Source organism: Neophocaena asiaeorientalis, unplaced genomic scaffold, assembly GCF_003031525.2.
Source record: "Neophocaena asiaeorientalis asiaeorientalis breed wild unplaced genomic scaffold, Neophocaena_asiaeorientalis_V1.1 scaffold29, whole genome shotgun sequence".
NCBI lineage: Eukaryota > Metazoa > Chordata > Mammalia > Artiodactyla > Phocoenidae > Neophocaena > Neophocaena asiaeorientalis.
Window position 1 is genome coordinate 10,261 of NW_020174423.1, and position 23,832 is coordinate 34,092.

Here is a 23,832-nt window from a genome sequence, read left to right on the forward strand (position 1 = left end):
TTTTTACACTCATGAGAGAATTATTTCACTCCTGGGTGTGTCTCATTAGCACTGTTTCTGACTTGAACCAAGACAAGATGCTCCTCCAACACCCTTGCAAGGATGGCTATGTCCTGTGAAATTCCTGTCATTTTCAACTGGAATACGTGTTCTGTAAGCAGCTGACAACATATAGGCCATATCAATGTTATTTGTGTAAAAAATAAGTATCCAGATGTTAGTCTGTTTGTCCAAACCATCAAAAAAGCAGAAAAGATTGTGGGAAAGATAGCTAGTTTGAGCACAAAATAATATATTTGGTAATAAATTAAGTATCATATTAGAACTATTATAAAACATTTATAAATCTTTCAGAATATGATAAGGAAAAGGTAAACATAAACATACAGTGTAATAAAGTGTGACTAAAGCCTCAGAGCATGTCATAGTGGTGCCAGAGAAATCACCCCTGGGAACAAAACAGTAAAAAGCAAGAAAACTTCTATCACTGTGTCAAGTCCAACAAACGTTATTTTGGCATAATTGTGAGCTTCTATAACGTATGATAATTAAGTCAGTTTTCCATAATAGTATGGTTTTAATAGTATGGTAATTATCAGTCAAGTTAAAACAAAAAACAACCAAACAGTCTATATATATTATAAGAAGGATAGAAAGACTAAAATCTCTTGCTAGACAAAGAGACAAAGAATAACATAGGAAAGGAAAATGTTCAGCAAATATATGCATAGAATTATAGCTAAAAGAAACATTGGGAAACGAATTAGACTACCATCTCTCTAAAGACTTCCTGTATCTTACCCTCTCCCTCCCAATAAAAATTTGGGAAATATTTATTTTAGATGATAATTATAATGAACATTTATTTGGTACTTAACATGAGTCAGGCACTTGCTGAATGGTTACGTCATCTTGTTTGGTTCTACTAATAACTCTCTAATCCTAAGAGGTAAGTACTATTATCATTGCCATTTTTACAGATGGCTTCTAGAGAACGGGTAACTTGCCCAGGGTTACACACTAGTAAGTAGAGAGCAAGATGGAACCCAGGTCTCTCTGACCTTTGACCCTCTACCAGTCATTTGCCTGTTTGCTCTCAGCTCCAATCTAGCCCTTCCATGATCTGCTCTGCATTGCAGGATGCTAAATCTGCACTGTCCAATACAGAAACCACTAGCCACATGTGATTCTTCAAGTTACAAATTTAAAATTAAACACAACTTAAAATTCAGTTCCTCAGTCATAGCAGCCACATTTCAAGCACTCAATAGTCCCCAAGTGGCTAGTGGTTATTGTATCAGACAGCAAAGATGATAGAACATTTCCATCATTCCATCACTGCAGAAAGTTCTACTGGACAGTGCTGAATTCTAGATCCTGAAAACTACATTTCCTTTCAATAAACTCCCAGTGCCAATGGAAGACACTGATGGGAGGTGGGAGAAGGGGAGAATGGCTACAAACTCCAGTGCCATTAGGCAGTTTTAGTGGCCCACAGCTGCTGCTGGTCAGTGGGTGGCAGCTGTGGAAGCACTGGGCCTCAGTGATGTGTCAGTAGTTCTGGCAACAATAGTAAGCCTCAGTTATTAGAGAAATGCAAATCAGAACTACATTGAGGTACTACTGAGTACTGGTCAGAATGACCAGCAGCATCAGCATCTCTGGGTAACTCCTTAGAAACTCAAATTATCAGATCCACTCAGGACCTCCTGAATGAGATGCTCTGAGGGTGGAGCCCAGTAGATCTGTGTTTTCAGAAGCCCTCCAGGTAATTTTGCTACACACTGAAGTTTGATTACCACTGGTCTAAAGACAACTTTTATTATCCATACCTGTAAATCCTCCTAGAGTTCCATAAGTGGGGTCGTCCAAAAATTTCAGTCATTTAAATTGCAGGGTTGCATTATTGTGGGATTAATGAACTGATTGGCATGGGCTTTCTGAGGAGAATTAAAGCCCGTAGAGTTGTGCTTTGTCTGAATTCACTGCAGGGCAAATTATGCTGGGGTTTTATGATAAATATATGTCTTCAGAATATATACACTCTATACTGAAATCCATGGTGCATTTAATAGACAAAAGGCTAGATTAATTTGAATAGAACTCAAGTTCATGGAGACCACTTGACACCTGTGATGTTTCACAGAATTGGAGGAAGCTTGGTTTTTTTTATTCCTACCTCTGCTTGTATGATGGCTTCACTTTCTCAAGTTTGATTTTTCGTCTATAATTCTTCCTTCTCTCCTCCACCTGTGCAAAGATAGTGGATTTCCATATTTTGTGAAAAAGGCCATCACCTCCTATATTGGAGAGGTTCCCTCCTCAGTTCCCCCCATGGAGTCTTTGCTTAGCCCAATGTGTTACATTTAGTTGCTTGTGGAACTGTCATCCCCCGACAAAATGGAGGACCTGACCCCTTGCGAGCAGAGATAGTTACTTACACCACCCTGCATCCCTAGTTTTCATCAGAAGGCCTGGCAGACAGCCAGAGTCCAAACTAATGGTTGAATGAATGAAGCAATGACTGAATGTTACAATTTATGAAATATATTCATCTATTCAGCATCAAAATGTTTTGCATAGCAAATTTTAATACAAGAAATGCATGCCAGGAATTTTACCTACATGAATTTTAATATGTGAGGAATGCATGTACTTAAAATGCTGTGTACTGTGCTGTTTATCATTTGGTTCATCTCAACATCATCAATTTTTCAGGAACTTCCAGCAGATGGCACCAATAAATACTGTCATGGGACTCAATTGGAAATTGGTTGATATATTTCAACATGAACTTAAAAAAAAAAGGAAGATAAATAAAACTTTAATTCAACTGATAATAATAATTTGCACCTGTTTGGCATTTTCCAGTTAACAAAGTGCTTTTATATCCTTGTCTCAATTCTGTCTCAAATTATGTCAATATATTGAGAAAATTTTATTATGTACTTTAGATTTTTGTTGACATGTCATTAAGTCACAGTAGCAGAACAATTTATGCCAGTTAATGACTCTATTATTAGTTTATATTTATGATACACACCAATCTTTCAAAGATCAAAATTTTCTTTGGAACATTTAGGCATGATCCTATACATGAGAACTGAACAGTAACTCAGACTACTAATAATTTAGTGAACTGTTTCCCTGGCTTATTAAACAGTAATGATTCCTTTCATTTATATGGTGTACTGTGAATACAAAGCACTTGCTGAAATGTAGATCCTCTGATTCTTGCAACAGCCATATGATGTGGACCAAACAAATATTACTTTGTGGGTGAAGAGACAGTAGTTCTCTTCCTCTCCTTCTTTCCCATTCCTCATGCCTCTTCCTGGGCCTCACTGCTGCCCTTCCCAGCTTGATTAGCTCAGGCTTAATATGTCATAAATCCAGTGATGCATGAATTGCAATTAACATTAGCTTCACTTAGAAAATTTCAAGGAAATACTTAGAAAGGTTAAAACTCAATATTTAAGGATATGCCACTATTTGGGAAAAAATAGGAAATAAAACATGAGCCAAACAGCCTTTAGCCTATGGGTAATCACTCTTATAACTTAAGATGTGTATTAGCTCAGGCTGCCATAACTAAATACCATAGACTAGGTGGCTTAAACAGCAAAAGTTCATAACTCACAGTCTGGAGGCTGGGAAGTCCAATATCAAGGTGCTGGCTGATTCAGTTTCTTGTTAGAACTGTCTTCCTGGCTTGCAGACAGCTACCTTCTCACTGTGTGTTCACATGGCCTTTTCTCAGTCCATGTGCTTGGAGAGGGAGAGGGAGGGGGAAGGGAGGGGGAAAGGGAGAGGGAGCTCTCTCAGGTTTCCTTTTATAAGTCACAAGGGCACTAATCTCATCATGAAGGCCCCACCCTCGTGAACTCACTTAACCTTATTTACTTCCCAAAGGCCACATCTCCAAATACCATCCCATTGGGGGTTAGGGCTTCAACATATGAATTTGGGGCTGATACAAACATTCAATCTATAACAAGATGTTACTGACTTTAAGACTGACAGTTGCTGATTTGGAATCAACAGATTTTCCCCCATCATTTTCCCTTGTCCCTTTAATACTCAGTTGCTTTCTTCCCAGTGAGCATGTTTTGCAGAGGATGCCTCTGATTGTTTTGGAAATGGACCATTTTCCCTTTCACACAATAACAAGCCAAGAGCCTAAAGGCACCTGACAGAAAACACAGCCCCCAGGGGAGCGCTATCTGTTCAGTACTTTGAAGTCACACAATTAATACATAGTGCATACCCAAGATCTGGAGTATTGCTGAGTATTTATTGATTTAAGTATAAAGCACATACTCAAGGCAAAGCTCATCACAGTTCAGCAAATTGTCTCACTGGTGTTACAAATTCCAGGAGAACTAAACCGCTCACTCAGGAAGACTTTACGGTGCCATAAATGAGGTAGAACCAGCTGTTTATCATGTTGCGTAATCTTACACACCCTCTCCGCCTTGTTATTCAAAGCAATTTGGAGCCAGACAGACCTCGGTTCAAATCCTAACTCTGAAACTTAGTCCTTATGTGGCTTTTATAAACTCTTTGAGTCCCACTTTCTACAAATGTAAAATGGAGGTAATTATCTACCTCATGGACATTCGAAAGATGAGATGAGCTAGCACATGCCAAGTGTTCAGCAGAATGCCTAGCCAAGTAGCAAAGGTTTAATAAATATTTCAAGTTGTTTTGCACTATTTTTCTTTTTCTCCTTCAATATTGAGTTTTCTCTATGTCCCAGATATTATATGCCAAGTATAAGTGGTGAACAAAGCAGATGTCCCCTTTCCCAACAGAGTTTAAAGGCTAATGGGAAAGAGAGACACTAAAGATGTAAAACAAGTGTCAAATTACAAATTGTGATTAGGATGCTGAGAGAAAAGAACCTGGTGCCCTGGGAGAAGAGCACAGAGGCCAACTGAGATCAAGCAGACAAAGAAGCTTTTCTGAGCAGGAGCCAGTGAAGCCTAAAAGACTAGGACGAACCACCTGGAAGAAAGGGAGGGAGCAGTCTGGGGGAAGGTTCTGAAATGGGAAAAAGCTTGACATGCTCAAGTATCTGAAAGATGAGCAGTGTGGATGCAGCATATGAAGGAGGGAGGAGATGGCTGAGAGTGAAGAGTGAGGCCAGGGACAGAAGCAGGAAAGCCTTGTGGTGTAAGAGTGAGGGAGAAGAGGGTGAGGAGGGAAGGGAAGGATAGCTGAGATTTACTGGGCACTTGCTATGTGCCAGCACAGTTCCAAGAGTTTTACATTTATGAACTTACAAAAACCTGTAGACAGGAGGTCTGCTATTATGGGCCATGGAAAGGAGTTTGCTTTTATTTTGAGTGCAGTGGGAAACCACTGAGAGATTTTAAGCGGGAGAGATACGATCAGTTTTAAATTTTGCAAAGCCCCTGCTGCTGTGTTGAGGAAGGATCAGAGATGTGCAAGGGTAGAAACAAGTCATTACATATCCAGCCACCCTTTTGCTCTTCCCCCATAACTCGACAAATTCTTGTACATAAAGTGCTTTCCAATGAATGTATAAATTTATTATGGGAAGTTTATTGCAAGTGTAGCAGGAGAGACAAGCAGAAGTAAAAATGTAACAACTGCAACATATGATTGTTTTATGCCTTGTATACAGCCTTGTGGGTGAAAAGTTTCGATTGAGATAAGAAGTCACATTTTGAGAGGGTAAAAAAAGGATGATGCTGATTCTTTGGTCTCCTAAGAATGGGACCTTACAGAATAGTAATCAGGTTTACATAAAGAGGGTCAATTGCACTTCTTTTGCAAGTCAGAAAAGATTTTTTTAAATGAGTCAAAGCTGGCCGTATAAGGTGCCTACAATGGCATGAGAATCAGTCTAGTGACATGTACAGTACTTTCCGGGATCTAATGTACAGCATGGTGCCTATGGTTGACAATATTGTATTATATACTTGAAAGTTGCTCTGAGGATAGATCTTAAATGTTTTCACCACACCCACACAAAATGGTAATTATGTGAAGTGAGGGAGGTGTTAACTAACCTTATTGTGGTAATCATTTTGCAATATATAGACGTGTATCAAATTATCACTGTTGTACACCTTAAATATACACAATGTTATATGTCAATTATATCTCAATAAAGCTGGAAAATAAAATAAATTTTTTAATAGATAAATAATAAAAAGAAAAAAAAAGTGTGGTACTTCCCCAAGTGTGTCAATGCCACCGCTGATGGATGGGGCTATCAGGGTGCTGACCAACTTGCTGAGTCTTAGCAGAAGTGCTCCTTCATCAGGAGAAATATTAACTTTAATATCTAACACTGGTTCCTTACACATGCATAATCCAATTTAAAGAATTTAATGGGCATGTCTGAGTTAAAATCAAGGACTGACTACATTGAGATTTCATGGTTTACTTTCCTCCCTCCATGCTTGATTTAGCAAATTAGTGACCTTAGAATTGAGAGTATGTCTGCCATCTCTTTTCTACCTTACGTAGTGAATTAATTTTTTAAGGCTTAAATAAAAGTTCAAAAGGAATGGTTTTGAAGTTGATTTCTTTGAAGATATGTGAGAATTTGAAGACTCCTTTCTTCTAGATTGTGTTTAAACCTCTTAGTACGGCAGAACCTGGGCCTCTGGTTCTAGCAATCTTCGCAAGGCTCAGGTGATTTTACTGTGTCTAGTGTTTCGATTTGTAATCTTTTACGGTGAGATATAGTACTGGGGGAGACAAGTTAGACCACAGAAAGATCACCATGAGTTTAAAGCCTGTTTATTTCCATCTGTTAGAGAATCAGATTTTGCTTTTGTTGTATATAGAGTTAGAGCCAGGCTTATTGTTCTGAGAGGAGGAGGATGTCATTTCTCTGCTGACTGCAGTAATTGTTCAGGAATGTATTGATATGGTTTTCTATAGCTGTATTTATAAGTGTTTTGCTTGTAAATGGCAGAGGTGTACAAGGGCATCTTTGCCTAGACAGGCCTTTGCACCCATGGGAAATCTCTGCTTTTCTTTCTCTCCTGGTCCCTGAGTTGTCCACAAACTCCTTTCCCCCTTCCTTTACCATTTCTTAAGCCCTGTGATCCAATGTCCTGGGATTTATCAGTCAGGATTTAGTTACAGATAACAGATCACTCTTTCACTGGTTTTAGCAGAAAGGGATTTACTATAAAAAATTAGGTTCTTATAGAACTTCTGGAAGGGCTGGAGGGGCAGGGTCTAGGCTAAGCCCCCCAGGGATGAGCTCTAGTTCAGAGCTGACTTGTCCAAGGAATTGCTGTAAAGCAAGAGGAGAAAAAGTTAAGCTCTTGGTCAAAGCTTTTCCCATGAATTTGTCATTGATTAAATATATGGATCAACATCATTGCTTTATTATGGTAACGTTGGGGAAAAAACTGACCTATCTCTTAGGTAGTACAACATGGTCCATAGACCTGTAGCATCAGATCCCTGGGAGCTTGCCACAAATGCAAAATCTTGGGCCTCCACCCCCATCCCTACTGAGTTAGAAGCTCTGGGGTAGCCCAAGAACCTTGCTTAACAAGTTCTCCAGGTGATTCTGATGCAAGGGTGACCCACTGTCCTGGTTTCCCTGGGACTACTGAAAGGATTTTTGGGACACAGGACTTGTATTGCTAAAACTTGAAGAGCCCTGGGCAAGCCAGGACAAACTGGTCACCTCAGATGCAGCTCAGATTTGGGAACTACATCTTAGGCCATCTATGGAGCCGCCTGTAGGCAGGGAATGGGGAGGGTGTTTGTGAGTCATAGATATGAGGCACAATATTACTGAAGCAACGTGACAGCGAAATTCTGCTTTCTCAAAGTAACTTCAGTTGAAACAGCAAAATGTTCATTTGTCACTCCTTTTCAGACACAATTGAAGAAAGAAGGTGTCAAAATTCTGAGCTGAATGATTTCTGAGGGTGAGATCTGACAAACTGAGAACGTGTGTGTTGCAGATAAGTTTTCTCAAGTCATACACTCAGCTATATATATTCCTTTTCCTATAACTGAGCTTAATTTTCATCTCAGGTCCCCATTCTGCCTGATGGCAGACTGTAATCCTTGCCTTTCTGAAGAAAACTTAGTCAAATCAGAGTTTTCTCATTCAAAGCAGGTGGTTTTTTTGCAGTCAGTTCATGGTTTTCCCCACCACCCTCCATTCTCTGGATTAGGTATAAATTACGCGGAGCATTCACAGAGCCACAGTGTTGAAGGAGGGGGAGGCATCTGCCCCTGCTGGCATCTATAGAGATGTACCTCATCCCTGCAGGAAATTTCTAGGACATCTGGGTTCTCCATGTGGTCTCTGGTGGTTGGTCCAGGAAGTTCACCCTGCATCCCTCTCATCTCAATCTCAAAGCATCTTCAGGCCTGTGGGCCTCTCTCGGCTGTTCCTCCCCTCATCACCCAGTCCAAAGGATGCTTATCTCATCTGGGGTGAGAAAATTTGCTCTTGTATAACCCTATTCTCGATATTTATGGTTTCAACTTTACACCCTGAGCTCTTCAGGCATGTGGCAGAGATTGCTATTTGCAACGTTGTATTCATTCTCCCTTTCTACTTCCCTAACACAGTATTGATTTTATTTAGATCAGTTTTGTGCCCTACAAAAGATTATATTTTCTAGGCTCCCTTGCAGCTAAGCATGGCCATGTGACTAAATTATGGCAAATGAAATGTAAGTCTAAGTGTCGTGTGGGACTTCTAAAATGGCCATGTAAGTGAGTTGACTCAATGGGAAGGGATACTCTTTGCCTTTCGCTAGTTCCTATTTCTTTAGATGTGGATATAATGGTTGGAGCTCTAGCAACCATCTTGTACCAGGAGGTAATCTTGCAACTGCAAGGAACAAGGACTAGGAGGGAACTGAAATATAGAGAAAGTCTGAGGATCTGATGACAATACCAGCTTTACACTACCAGACTGTTTTCACAAGAAAGAAATAAACTTCTATATTTACTATATTTACGCCTTTTCCATTTTTGTTTTTATTTTTCTGTTTTCTGTTTCATGCAGCTTAACTAACTCTAACAGTTGATCTGGGGCTTGTCAGTTTGCCCCTTCGATGAGTGGCACAGATCACCAACCTCAGCTCCTCTGTGTTGACGAATGTAGCAAATATTCTATTCCTTCTTAAGGAAGTAATGGTGATTCAACCATGGTTAACTAAATTCAGTTTCCTGAAATAGATATGTATCACAGGGCATGTCTATCATTCTTAATTTTATTTTTCTGCAAGGTTGTGATGAACTTGGTTACCTAAGTTGATGGAATGGATGTTGATATAGCTCTGGAATCTAGAGAAATAGAATTAATTCCAATAAATATTCAGTTTGTATTAGAACATAGTAAAATAAAAGTAAAGATATTTATGTTTCATCTCCAAGATTATATTCCCCCTTTGGAGGTCTACTCCCCTTCTTGTTTTAGATATTTATACGACCTAACTTCAAGTTTTACAGTATCAATTTACGTGAATTAACTCGATTCTTTGATCATGCACCAGCAGCACGACCATGTAGACAAGGAGGCCGTGTGACATTTTTTCAGGACAGTCTTGATCTTTGTTTAATTATTTTATACTCCACCCCATTCCACAAAGAATACGACACCACTCACAAGAGCATACACAATACTACCAATAAAATTCAAATACAGAATCGGGACCAGGGAAAATCAAGATCAGAACAAAGAAAACTTAAACATATAAAACCCAGGAATCTGAGCCAGCAATTGTCCCATTTGTCTTTGAGCTTCCGGAAAGCCAAAGCAAAAGAGAAGGCACAGTAAGTCACATAATTCTCATTATTAGAGAAAAGGAAGCAGACGACTTCCTCAGGAGGTGCATATTTTGTCCTGGAACCAAATTCTCAGAGAAATTTATCTTTTTATTTATTTATTGACTGTGTTGGGTCTTCGTTGCTGCGCGCGGGCTTTCTCTAGTTGTGGCGAGCAGGGGTTACTCTTCATTGCAGCGTGAGAGCTTCTCATTTTGGTGGCTTCTCTTGTTGCAGAGCACAGGCTCTAGGCATTCAGGCTTCAGTACTTGTGGCATGTGGGCTTCAGTAGTTGTGGCTTGAGGGCTCTAGAGCACAGGCTCAGTAGTTGTGGCGCACGGGCTTAGTTGCTCTGCGGCATGTGGGATCTTCCCAGACCAGGGCTCGAACCCGTGTCCCCTGCATCGGCAGGTGGATTCTTAACCACTGCGCCACCAGGGAAGCCCTGAGAAATTTATCTTCTGGGACTTTATAAGGGGCCCCAAGTTGCATGGTGGACAAAATCCTCAACAATATTCACAAAGTAGCAAATTGTTTGTGACTCATTTTGTTTTACTTTAAAACAAAGCTGAGGAAATAACAGTTAAAATTCTGTGAATGACCTCTCAAATTGATATTCTAGGGAACGATGTTCTGAGAATATTAGTATGAGTGTAACTTTAAAAAAAATGTGTTCCACGCTCAAATAAGTTTAGGAACCACTGAGTTAATCAAAGTCAAGCAGATTTCTTTGTTGCAGGATTTCTCACAAGCTTTGAGGTGTAGATGTGCATTGTGGTTCTCAAAAAAAAAAAAAAAGGACTACACAGTGCAGTGGCTCTTATTTTACCACGGAAGCTTTTCTTCTGAGATTCACCTAAGAATAATCCCCAAGTTCTGTGACAGGTAGTTTGGAAAGGATGAGCCATGGTAAACTGATAGAGATACAATGATGCGAGGGTAGGGCAGCTGCTTTTGTGATTAAGAGCATGTGCATTGGTGTTGGGTAGATTTGGGTACAGATCCTGTCTCTGATACCTACTGGTTGCATGACTTTGAAAAAGTTACCCAAACTCACTGAGTTTTAGTTTCCCATTTATAAAATGAAGTGCATTAATTAGAGATATGTTTGGCTACAGGAACAAAAAAATCTGTCAGAGTTACTGGGGATTTATTTTTCTGATATAAAAAGTCCAGGATTGGTCCATCCATGAGCCAATGAAGCTATTAATGAATGTTGTCTTGCTCCAGGTTCACTCTGTCTTTCTGCTTTGACATCCTTAGCATGAAGGCCTCTGTCTTCATGCTTATTGCCTCATGGTTGCAAAATAGCTGCTGTACCCTCATTCTCAAACCAGCATTTTAGTCACGAAAGAGGAAAGGGATGTAAATTACTTTTGAGTAGCCATTCCACAGGGTCAGCCATAGGGAAATAATAAGAGACTCTCCATCAAAGAATTATTTTGAGAATTAAATGAGATAATGAGTATAGAGTGCTTACATAGTGCCTGGAACTAGTTAGTGCTCAAAAAACATCAGTTATTAATATTCATATATAACTTTGGATTCAGTGTGATACAACTCTAGCAATTAGAGTTCTGAGAAGACTGAAGAACACATTCTTCAGCCAGTGACCAGGGACCATCTCTTTTCTCAGTGGGGCTTAATTAGAAGCAAAAGATCAGACTGACACTATCTCTTCTTATAAGGCTCTGGAATACTGGCAGGTAGAGATGCTGTCCGAGAGCAGGTACTCTAGGAACTAGATAAGCAGGAGGAAAGCTGGCATCCTATTGTACAAACAAGGAACCTACCAGGACTCTCCTTGAGAGGAGACCCATCCATCTTTAAATAGAGGCACGCTATGGGGTTCCTAGGTCAGAATTTGATTAGGAAGCAATTTTGATGACAAAGCTTGGTCAAGTCCAATAAATATCTATAGCACAGTACGTAGTCAGGATGATTTGGGGACGTCTCAGTTCTAAATGTTCTGTCCCATTGTCAGACCATGGATATAATGATGAATCCTAACTTTTGGGTCACAAAATAAAGTAACTGTATATAGAGATAACATTTTGAAATATTAACTAACAAATACGTATTGAGCATTTACCGTGAATCCAATATTGTCTCATGGTCATGGGGAACTGATTAACACTTTTTGGAGCCATTTTGGGAAATATTGGGATAAATATAGTACATATTAGGAGAAATTCATTGGCAATTAGAGGGAAAAGAAAGAAAAGTATTACAAAAATAGCTTAACTTGGGGCTAAACGTTGTCATAGGTAATGAAATTCAGGCTAGTATGGTGATGAGGAGGAAGAGGGTGATGACATTGATCATAGCTGAGGCTTAATGAGCACCTATTATGTGCCAGACACTATTCTAAGTGCTTTGCAGACCATATGTCATCAATTCTAAATATGCAATTTTTCTCATATTTTTAACATCAATGGCTCACTTGGAGTTTCCAGCACCAGCATTTCATCTTCACATCAAATGTATGATGTGGATTTGCACTATTATTATTCTCATCCCATGGAGGCAGAAACAGCTCCCCTGGTAACTGGGGAGCTGGGATTTGAATAGACATCCATCCTCCCCCTGAGCCCAAGCCCTCAGACCGTACTCTATGACATAAAATATATACTTTTATGTGCATAGCTTTCATAAGACAATCTTAACCTCTTTATCTTAAAAAATACAAATTAGGGATTTATTTCTCATGAAATGAACATTGCTCCTCTGAGAGACACAGTCTGGACTAAATAACCCATGTTCCCTTCATCTACGTGATTTTTCTTCATCGTAGTACCTAATAACTATATCCTTTAAAAAGGGGGAGGGAAAGCAATGCAACGATGAGTCATCCCCTGTGCTAGGCTGGCTCCTCATTCTTTGGTGCTGAGCGGAAAAAGATCTGACCCAGAATCACCAACATGTTTGACTCTCAGATCAAAAAAAAAAAGACAAAAGGATGGGAGAGGAAAGATGTGACATTAATATAAGCAGAAGAGTCAAAAGGAGTAGCTGGTCAGGAGGAGAAACTTAGTTGGGGGAGAGGCTGAGCTCTGTTTGGCGAACTTTATTCTCTCCTGCCCTCTCTCACCAGCTTAGATTTCAACATTGTCTGGAGGGTTTATCAGGTGGTACCATCAGAAAGATTCTCTTTCCTGCTCTGATCATTTCTGCTCCCTAATTTCCTCTCAGGAGAAGCTAAATCTCCTTCAAAATGAACATAATACTTCATTAATATCAAAAAAATTGAGCATTAACATAAAAAAAATTTGAAGACAATAATAAATCACCGACTGTAATCACTTCCCTCAGCTCCTGTCACCAAAGAAGAAAATGTCTAGAAGATCACTGGTCTAGGAATAAGGTGATCAACTTGTCCTGGGCTGCCTGGGACTATCATGGTTCTAGCATTGAAAGTCCCACATCCTGGAATCCTTCAGTGTCACCCAATCCAGGAATTACACTTGGATTCTAATCCTGATTCTGTTGTTGATTAGCTGTGAAAATTTGGGACAAAGCTTTGCTGAGCATAGTTTTCTATGAAACTAAAATGAGGGGAAGGGACTTCCCTGGTGGCGCAGTGGTTAAGAATCCGCCTGCCAAAGCAGGGGACACAGGTTCAATCCTTGGTCTGGGAAGATCCCACATGCTGCAGAGCAACTAAGCCCGTGCACCACAACTACTGAGCCTGTGCTCTAGAGCCTGCGAGCCACAACTACTGAGCCCACATGCCACAACTACTGAAGTCCGTGCTCTGCAACAAGAGAAGCCACTGCAATGAGAAGCCCACACACCGCAATGAAGAGTATCCCCCGCTCGCCACAACTAGAGAAAGCCGGTGCGAAACGAAGAACCAATGCAGCCAAAATAAAAAGAAAAAACAGACTGTCAGATTAGATTGAATTTGATTAAATAAGTGAATTTTAATATTAAGTATGAAAAGGTATAAAACTAGAATTTGATTTTTTTCTCTAAGTTTTCTTTGAAATGTTAATTTGCTTTTAATAACAGATTGTGAAGTTTCTTTACCAGTGACTTTCTGCACTTGCCTTTGAAATCGTTTACTGTCACTTTGGTTAAGTGAATACATATAAAAAAAAAAAAAATGAGGGGAAGGGCTTATCTTTGCAGATTATCTCCCAAGGTGAGCTTATCCAGTTTAAATGCCATGTATTGCCAACACAATATTGTGATCTATAACAATAAATACATATTTGATCTTCATCCCCATTCCTGGCCCAGAGCTCCATAAAACCCTCAAAATTTCCTAAGTGATGAGAGCAATAAAGCTGTCTTTTTTTATGATAATGAGATGACTTGGACCACTCCTAAGGATGGGAGCTGGTTGCCAGAGGAACCAACCACGTGATTAGAGGGAGGGGCTTTCAGTCTCACCCCTAGATCTACTGTGAAGGGAGAGGGGCTGGAGATTGAGTTCACTCACCAATGGCCAATGATTTTAATCAATCATGCCCGTGTGATGAAGCTTCCATAAAAACCCAAAGGATGGGGTTCAGAGAGCTTCTGGGTAGGTGAACACATGGAGGTTTGGGGGGAGCAGCAAGCTTGGAAAGGGCATGGAAACTCCAAGCCCTTTCCCCTCACCTTGCCCTATGCGTCTCTTCAATCTGGCTGTTCCTGAATTATATATATCCTTTTATAATAAACCAGTAATCCAGTAACTAAAATGTTTCTCTGAGTTCTGTGAGCTGTTCTAGCAAATTAATTGAACCCAAGGAGGGGGTGTTGGTAACCTCTGATCTACAGCAGATCTGTTAAAAGCACAGGTGACAACCTGGACTTCTAGTTGGCCTCTGAAGTGGTGAAGACACTATCTCCAAGTAGATAGTGTCAGAATTGAGTTGAATTGTAGGACACCCACCTGGCGTGGGAGAATTGCTTGGTGGTGTGAAAAAAAAACCCACACGTTGGAGCCAATTACTCCAAAATTTGTATCTCTAGGCCTGACCAAGCTCTCCTACCCACAAGCCACAGACCTGAACATCCAGCTGCCTTTCTGACAATATCAACTTGATGTCTAATAAGCATTGAACACTTCAGTCCCCAAACAAACTCTTCATTTCTCTCCCAAACATGTTCTTCCCTCTATCTTCTCTTTCTCAGTAAATGATACCATCAACCAGTCAATTGCCCTAACCCCAAATCTAAGAATCATCTTTGATTTCCTCACTTGTTCTCTGGCCCAATTCTAGGCCCAAAATCAAATTTTGAGGGCTTAAACTCTAAAGTGGATCCAAATCCATCTACTTCTCAAATCAGTAACCAGAGGGACCTTTAAAAAATAACACACACACACACCCCACCAGTTCCTTGCTACAGCCCATGAGGCTTTGCCAAACCAGCCTCGGCCTTGCTGTCCCATCTCACCTCCCTTCCTCAGCTCAAGCCACCCTGGCCTTTCCCAATCCTCAACCACACTCAGAGCCTTTGCACTTGTCCTTGACTTTGCCTGGACTCCTCTTTGCCCTGATCTCCATGCAGCTGGCTCCCTCTTGTGACTCTGATATCAGCTCAAACGTTCCGTCAGTAGAGAGGCCCGCTCTGACCATGCATCCTGTACTGGGACAGATTCTGCCTGGGGAGTGAGAGCTGGGCTGGAGCCCTTTGGACTCCTGCTCAAGAGGACAGCTTGGGAGGGTGATGGGCTGCAACAGAGGGAGTCTATGGAGTGGACCCCTGGCACCAGCGGCAGAGTGGGGAACGGCAGCCACCCAGCCCCCAGCCCAGGAGTGGCAGTTAGAGAGGCCCAGCAAGGGAGTTTATGAGGACACAGAAAAGTTCTCAGGCAAAAACAACAACAAGGAAACAAATAAGAATTTACAGTGTCAGAAGACCCTGACAACTAAAGCAAGCTTTTAACTGTCAAGTAAGAACTCTCGATTCCTTTCCCCTTATTATTTGGCAAATTCTGGAATAGGGGAGTGAGCAGGGAAGTGATGTGAGCTGATCAGAACCCCTCCCCTACAGCAGGTTGGCCACTTCCTGCAGGCCCTAGCAAGGGGGAAGGTGAGGAGAAATCTCTGAGTGCAGACTGACTTGTTGATACCTTTGTAGGACTTGCCATTCTGATTTCTGAATTGAGACCAAGTTTACAATCTTCAGTGACTATAGGGCTTTCTCTTACCTAAGAGCGCTCAGAAAAGTCTTAGGACTGCTGGAAGTGGCAGGAGAAAACCTTCCCATTTAGGATACATTTTAAAGGAATGCCATATTGTAATCATGTCCCAGGAGCTGTGCTACCCACTGTGCTGCTTACAATGACAAGCAGCCCAGCCTGGAGCTGAGCCTGGGTCTGTCTGTCTCCCAGGCCCTTGACCTGAGGCTGTTAAATGTGATCAAGGCTTCAATAGTAAATGTAGGGTTACCAGAGTTTCACCCACTCTATCTGCTTTGTCCAGAGGCATTCCCATGTTTTAACCTTGAGGCAAAATGAAAGGCAGAGGACTATGTACCCAGTGAAGGAACAAGATAAAATCCCAGAAAAACAATTAAATGAAGTGGAGATAGGCAACCTTCCATAAAAAGAATTCAGAATAATGAGAGTGAAGATGATCCAGGACCTCGGAAAAAGAATGGAGGCAAAGATCGAGAAGATGCAAGAAATGTTTAATAAAGATCTAGAAGAATTAAAGAACAAACACCTAGAAGAATTAAAGAACAAACAGAGATGAACAATACAATAACTGAAATGAAAAATACACTAGAAGGAATACACTAGAAGGAATCAATAGCAGAATAACTGAGGCAGAAGAATGGATAAGTGAGCTGGAAGACAGAATGGTGGAATTCACTGCAACAGAACAGAATAAAGAAAAAGAATGAAAAGAAATGAAGACAGCCTAAGAGACCTCTGGGTTAAACATTAAACACACCAACATTCGCATTATAGGAGTCCCAGAAGGAGAAGAGAGAGAGAAAGGACTGGAGAAAATATGTGAAGAGATTAGAGTCGAAAACTTCCCTAACATGGGAAAGGAAATAGACACCCAAGTCCAGGAAGTGCAGAGAGTCCAGGCAGGACAAACCCAAGGAGAAACATACCAAGACACATAGTAATCAAATTGACAATTAAAAACAAATAAAAATTATTAAAAGCAACAAGGAAAAAATGACAAATAACATACAAGGGAACTCCCATAAGGTTAACAGCAGATTTCTGCTGTTTTCTCAGCAGAAACTCTACAAGCCAGAAGGGAGTGGCATGATATATTTAAAGTGATGAAAGGGAAGAACCTATAACCAAGATTACTCAACCCAGAAAGGATCTCATTCAGATTCGATAGAGAAATCAAAAGCTTTACAGACAAACAAAATCTAAGAGAATGCAGCATCACCAAACCAGCTCTACAACAAATGCTAAAGGAACTTCTCTAAGTGGGAAACACAAGAGAAGAAAAGGACCTACAAAAGCAAACCCCAAACAATTAAGAAAATGGTAATAGGAACATACATATCAATAATCACCTTAAATGTGAATGCATTAAATGCTCCAACCAAAAGACACAGGCTCGCTGAATGGATACAAAAACAAGACCCGTATATATGCTGTCTACAAGAGACCCACTTCAGACCTAGGGACACATACAGACTGAAAGTGAGGGGATGGAAAAAGATATTCCATGCAAATGGAAATCAAAAGAAAGCTGGAGTAGCAATACTCATTTCAGATAAAATAGACTTTAAACTAAAGAATGTTACAAGAGACAAGGAAGGACACTACATAATGATCAAGGGATCAATCCAAGAAGAAGACATAACAATTATAAATATATACGCATACAACATAGGAGCACCTCAATACATAAGGCAAATGCTAACAGGTATAAAAGAGGAAATCGACAGTAACACAGTAATAGCGGGGGACTTTAACTGCCCACATACACCAGTGGACAGATTATCCAGACAGAAAATTAATAAGAAAATATAAGCTTAAATGACACAATATACCAGATAGATTTAATTGATATTTATAGGACATTCCATCTGAAAACAGCAGATTACACTTTCTTCCCGAGTGCACATGGAACATTTTCCAGAATAGATCACATCTTGGGTCACAAATCAATCCTCAGTAAATTTAAGAAAATTGAAATCATATCAAGCATCTTTTCTGACCACAGCGCTATGAGATTAGAAATGAATTACAGGGGAAAAAACATAAAAAACACAAACACATGGAGGCTAAACAATACATTACTGAATAACCAAGAGATCACTGAAGAAATCAAAGAGGAAATAAAAAAATACCTAGAGACAAATGACAATGAAAATACGATGATCCAAAACCTATGGGATGCAGCAAAACAGTTCTCAGAGGGAAGTTTATAGCAATACAATCCTACCTCAAGAAACAAGAAAAATCTCAAATAAACAATCTAACCTTACACCTAAAGGAACTAGAGAAAGAAGAACAAACAAAACCCAAAGTTAGTAGAAGGAAAGAAATCATAAAGATCATAGTAGAAATAAATGAAATAGAAACAAGGAAAACAATAGCAAAGATCGATAAAACTAAAAGCCGGTTCTTTGAGAAGATAAACAAAATTGATAAACCTTCAGCCAGACTCATCAAGAAAAAGAGGGAGAGGACTCAAATCAATAAAATTAGAAATGAAAAAGTAGAAGTTACAATGGACTCTGCCGACATACAAAGCATCATAAGATACTACAAGCAACTCTATGCCAATAAAATGTACAACCTGGAAGATATGGAAAAATTATTAGAAAGGTATAACCTTCCAAGACTGAACCAGGAAGAAATAGAAAACATGAACAGAGCAATCACAAGTAATGAAATTGAAACTGTGATTAAAAATCTTCCAACAAACAAAAGTCCAGGACCAGATGGCTTCACAGGTGAATTCTATCAAACATTTAGAGAAGAGCTAACACCCATCCTTCTCAAACTCTTCCAAAAAACTGCGGAGGAAGGAACACTCCCAAACACATTCTACGAGGCTACCATCACCCTGATACCCAAACCAGACAAAGATAACAGACAAAGATACTACAAAAAAAGAAAATTACAGACCAATATCACTGATGAATATAGATGCAAAAATCCTCAACAAAATACTAGCAAGCAGAATCCAACAACATATTAAAAGGATCATACACCATGATCAAGTGGGATTTATCCCAGGGATGCAAGGATTCTTCAGTATATGTAAATCAATCAATGGGATACACCACGTTAACTGAAGAATAAAAACCATATAATCGTCTCAATAGATGCAGAAAAAGCTTTTGACAAAATTCAACACCCAGTTATGATAAAGACTCTCCAGAAAGTGGGCATAGAGGGAACCTACCTCAACATAATACAGGCCATATACGACAAACCCACAGCAAACATCATTCTCAATGGTGAAAAACTGAAAGCATTTCCTCTAAGATCAGGAATAAGACAAGGATGTCCACTCTCACCACTATTATTCAACATAGTTTTGGAAGTCCTAGCCACGGCAATCAGAGAAGAAAAAGAAATAAAAGGAATACATATTGGAAAAGAAGAAGTAAAACTGTCAGTGATTGCAGATGACATGATACTATACATAGATAATCCTAAAAATACCACCAGAAAACTACTAAAGCTAAGCAGTGAATCTGGTAAAGCTGCAGGATACAAAATTAATGTACAGAAATCTCTTGCATTCCTATACACTAACAACGAAAGATCAGAAAGAGATATTAAGGAAACAATCCCATTCACCATTGGAACAAAAAGAATAAAATACCTAGGAATAAACCAACTGAAGGAGGTAAAAGACCTGTATTCAGAAAACTATAAGACACTGATGAAAGAAATCAAAGCTGACACAAACAGATTGAGAGATATACCATGTTGTTGGTTTGGAAGAATCAATATTGTGAAAATGAGTATACTACCCAAAGCAATCTACAGATTCAGTGCAATCCCTATCAAATTACCAATGGCATTTTTTACAGAACTAGAACAAAAGGTCTTAAAATTTGTATGGAGACACAAAAGATCCCGAATAGTCAAAGCAATCTTGAGGGAAAACAATGGAGCTGGAGGAATCAGACTCCCTGACTTCAGACTATACTACAAAGCTACAGTAATCAAGACAATATGGTACTGGCACAAAAACAGAAACATAGATCAATGGAACAATATAGAAAGCCCAGAGATAAACCCACGCACCTATGGTCAACTAATCTATGACAAAGGAGGCAAGGATACACAATGGAGAAAAGACAGTCTCTTCAATAAGTGGTGCTGGGAAAACTGGACAGCTACATGTAAAAGAATGAAATTAGAACACTCCCTAACACCATACACAAAAATAAACTCACAATGGATAAAGACCTAAATGTAACGCCAAACACCATAAAACTCTTTGAGGAAAACATAGGAAGAACACTATTTGACATAAACCACAGCAAGATCTTTTTTGACCCACCTCCTAGAGTAATGGAAGTAAAAACAAAAATAAACAAATGGGAGCTAATGAAACTTAAAAGCTTTTGCACAGCAAAGGAAACCATAAACCAGACGAAAAGACAACCTTCAGAATGGGAGAAAATATTTGCAAACGAATCAATGGACAAAGGATAAATCTCCAAAATATATAAACAGCCCATGTAGCTCAATATTAAAAAAACAAACAACCCAATCCAAAAATGGGCAGAAGATCTAAATAGACATTTCTCCAAAAAGACACACAGATGGCCAACAGGCACATGAAAAGCTTCTCAACATCACTAATTATTAGAGAAAATCAAGTCAAAACTGCAATGAAGTATCACCTCACACCGGTTAGAATAGGCATCATCAGAAAATCTACAAACAATAAATGCTGGAGAGGGTGTAGAGAAAAGGGAACCCTCTTGCACTGTTGGTGGGAATGTAAATTGATACAGCCGCTATGGAGAACAGTGTAGAGGTTCCTTAAAAAACTAAAAATAGAATTACCATATGACCCAGCAATCCCACTACTGAGCATATACCCAGAGAAAACCATAATTCCAAAAGACACATGCACCCCAATATTAATTGCAGCACTATTTACAATAGCCAGGTTGTGGAAGCAACCTAAATGCCCATCGACAGACAAATGTATAAAAAAGATTTGGTACATATATAGAATGGAATATTAGCCATAAAAAGGAACGAAATTGGGTCATTTGTAGAGACGTGGATGGACCTAGAGACTGTCATACAGAGTGAAGTAAGTCAGAAAGAGAAAAACTAATATGTATATTAACGCATATATGTGGAATCTAGAAAAATGGTACAGATGAACCGGTTTGCAGGGCAGAAATAGAGACACAGATGTAGAGAACAAATGTATGGACACCAAGGGGGGAAAGCAGTGGTGGTGGTGGTGGTGGTGGTGTGATGAACTGGGAGATTGGGATTGACATATATATGCTAATACGTATAAAATCGATAACTAATAAGTACCTGCTGTATAAAAAAATAAAATTCAAAAAAAAAAAAGTTAGCCTTGATTTTGCTCAAGAAGTAGTAGGTGAACTGTCCCTATTCTTCTTTTAGAGTTCTCAAAGGTGTTTTAGAAGGATCTTTTCTTTTAAAGGATTAATTTCCTGTGCTCGTTCAAATATGAATATACATATTTAGTTGAATCTTTCCTGGTTGTGACAGCCAGGGAGAAAGCTGGGATGTCTTAAGGACAGAACCAAACAGGTCTGCACAGGATCTGCAGGGGTGTTGCCAGCTTCGTCCAATATGCTGGAATGGGGTTATTCTGTCTTCCTAGAGAACAGCATCGCATATTTGATGCCAGCAGCTGGACATTATTAGTGCCAAGGAAAACTATGGAAACCCCAAATCCATGGCTGTACCACTCCTCACACGGGACTCCTTTACATCTAAAATCATGTCTCACTTGCTAGTTACCAATCTGGGGACGACTACCCTCCGGAGAACTTACCAATGAAAGCTCAGACAAGTTTAAAGGGACAGCATAAAGTTTCCAAAACTAAGCAAGCTTTCTTCCTCTGCATTATCCTGGGTCAGTTCTGCCCAGAGTAAAGCACAGGCTCCTTAGGAAGATTTCTTGAAGATGGTTGCTGTCTTCATCTCATGATGCCCAAGGTACATTTTGTATTGGATAAGAAGTACTTATCTTGGGCTTCCCTGGTGGCACAGTGGTTGAGAATCTGCCTGCCAATGCAGGGGACACGGGTTCGAGCCCTGGTCTGGGAAGATCCCACATGCTGCGAAGCAACTAGGCCCATGAGCCACAAGTACTGAGCCTGCGCATCTGGAGCCTGTGTTCCGCAATGAGAGGCCACGACAGTGAGAGGCCCACGCACCGCGCATCATGAAGAGTGGCCCCCGCTTGCCACAACTAGAGAAAGCCCTCGCACAGAAATGAAGACCCAACACAGCCAAAAATAAAAAAAAATAAAAAAGAAGTATTTACTTGGGGAAAAGGTACATTTATGGTGCATGAGAAGAAACAAAGTACTTAAGTAAGGAGCCAGCTCTCTGGTACATTTACCTTTAAGAGCTGAATTTTATATGTCAGGCCTTGCCCATGTCCTAGAATTTTCAGGGCTGGATAACAGTTCAACAATAATAAACGACCTTGTGTTTATCCTCATATGCTGGGCACTGGGCTAAGAGCTTTACATGTATCAATACATCCTTACTAAATCCTCCTGCTATCACTGAGACAGGCTGGGACCTGAAACATGGGACCTGGGACCATTTGCTGCGGTGCTTGCACCTGAACAAACATCTGCTGGAGCAACAAAATACAGAGAAACTATAAGGGACTAAAAATAACTGCGGTGCATGCTCAGTTGGGACAAATTATGAACAACAAGATACAAAAAGACCAAAGACTTCACTGCCACTTCTGAGGAGCTGGGAGCAAAAGCAGGGGACTGTGTATGCACCCTGCACACAGCACCACCAAGGAGGGGGTGGGCAGACCACTTAAGCTGCCCCTCCTGCCGACCAACCAATCAGCCCCCATCCTCACCCCATTTAAGGGACCAGCTCGTGCCCCCCCCCCACCGCCCCCACTTCAGGGAGGAAGCAGGGGAACCTGCTACTTGTTCTGGCTCCACCCTGCTGAAGCAGGAGCCCCAGTAAAGCCTTGCCTGAATTTCTTGTCTGGTCTCTTGTCAATTTCTATTGTTTAAGGAGGCCAAGAACCCTGGTCAGTAACACCATGAGATACTCTTAGCTTCATTTTATAAACAGGCAAACAGGAACATGAAGAGCTTAAATGACTTACCCAAGGTCATAAACCTAGTCAGCGGTGAAAACAGGATCCAAACCCAGGGAGTCTGATTTAAGACCCTCTCAGAGAGTTTTGGAGACACTAATTCTGTCTGTGATCTGCTAAGGCACTGGTTCTAAATCCTAAATGCGCATTTGAACCCTCTTGGGAGTTTTGAAACGTCTTAATATACAGGTTGCACCCTAGACCAATTAAATCAGAATCTCTGGGGGAGGGAACAGGCCTGAATAGTCGTTAAAGCTCCCCAGGTGATTCCAATGTGCAGCCATGTTGCGAACCGTCCGTGCTAAGCAATCATAATTCTTTCCACCTGCTAATTTTTTTTTTCCACTAGAAACTAATTCTATTCCATTTCATCCCTTTCTATAAGTCACAATGCTGCCCTTTCTCCTGGGGGACCCAGCTAGCCCAGGCCTTCATCTTCCTATTCTAGAACAAAGAGGAAGGAGGGATTACTATGATAGATCTATAATACTTAGGTTTGCAATACGTTTTAGAAAGACCCCCAAATTTACTAGTATTACCTTCAGAGGAATTTTAATATTGTGGCACAACCAAAAGATGGCTACTGCCTTTGCTGCTGTTAAGAAAAAAGTTTAAAAGAAACAATGATGAAATTTCACAGATTTGTATCCAGGGTGCTGTCATGGATCCTGGCATTAACACGGACAACTTGGTGGTGCTGAGACACCAATGCTATAAAAAGAGCTGTGAAGTCACTTGCCATCCATCATGACAGGAAGAAGATTAACACATTCTAGGTACTTACTCATGGTTGCAG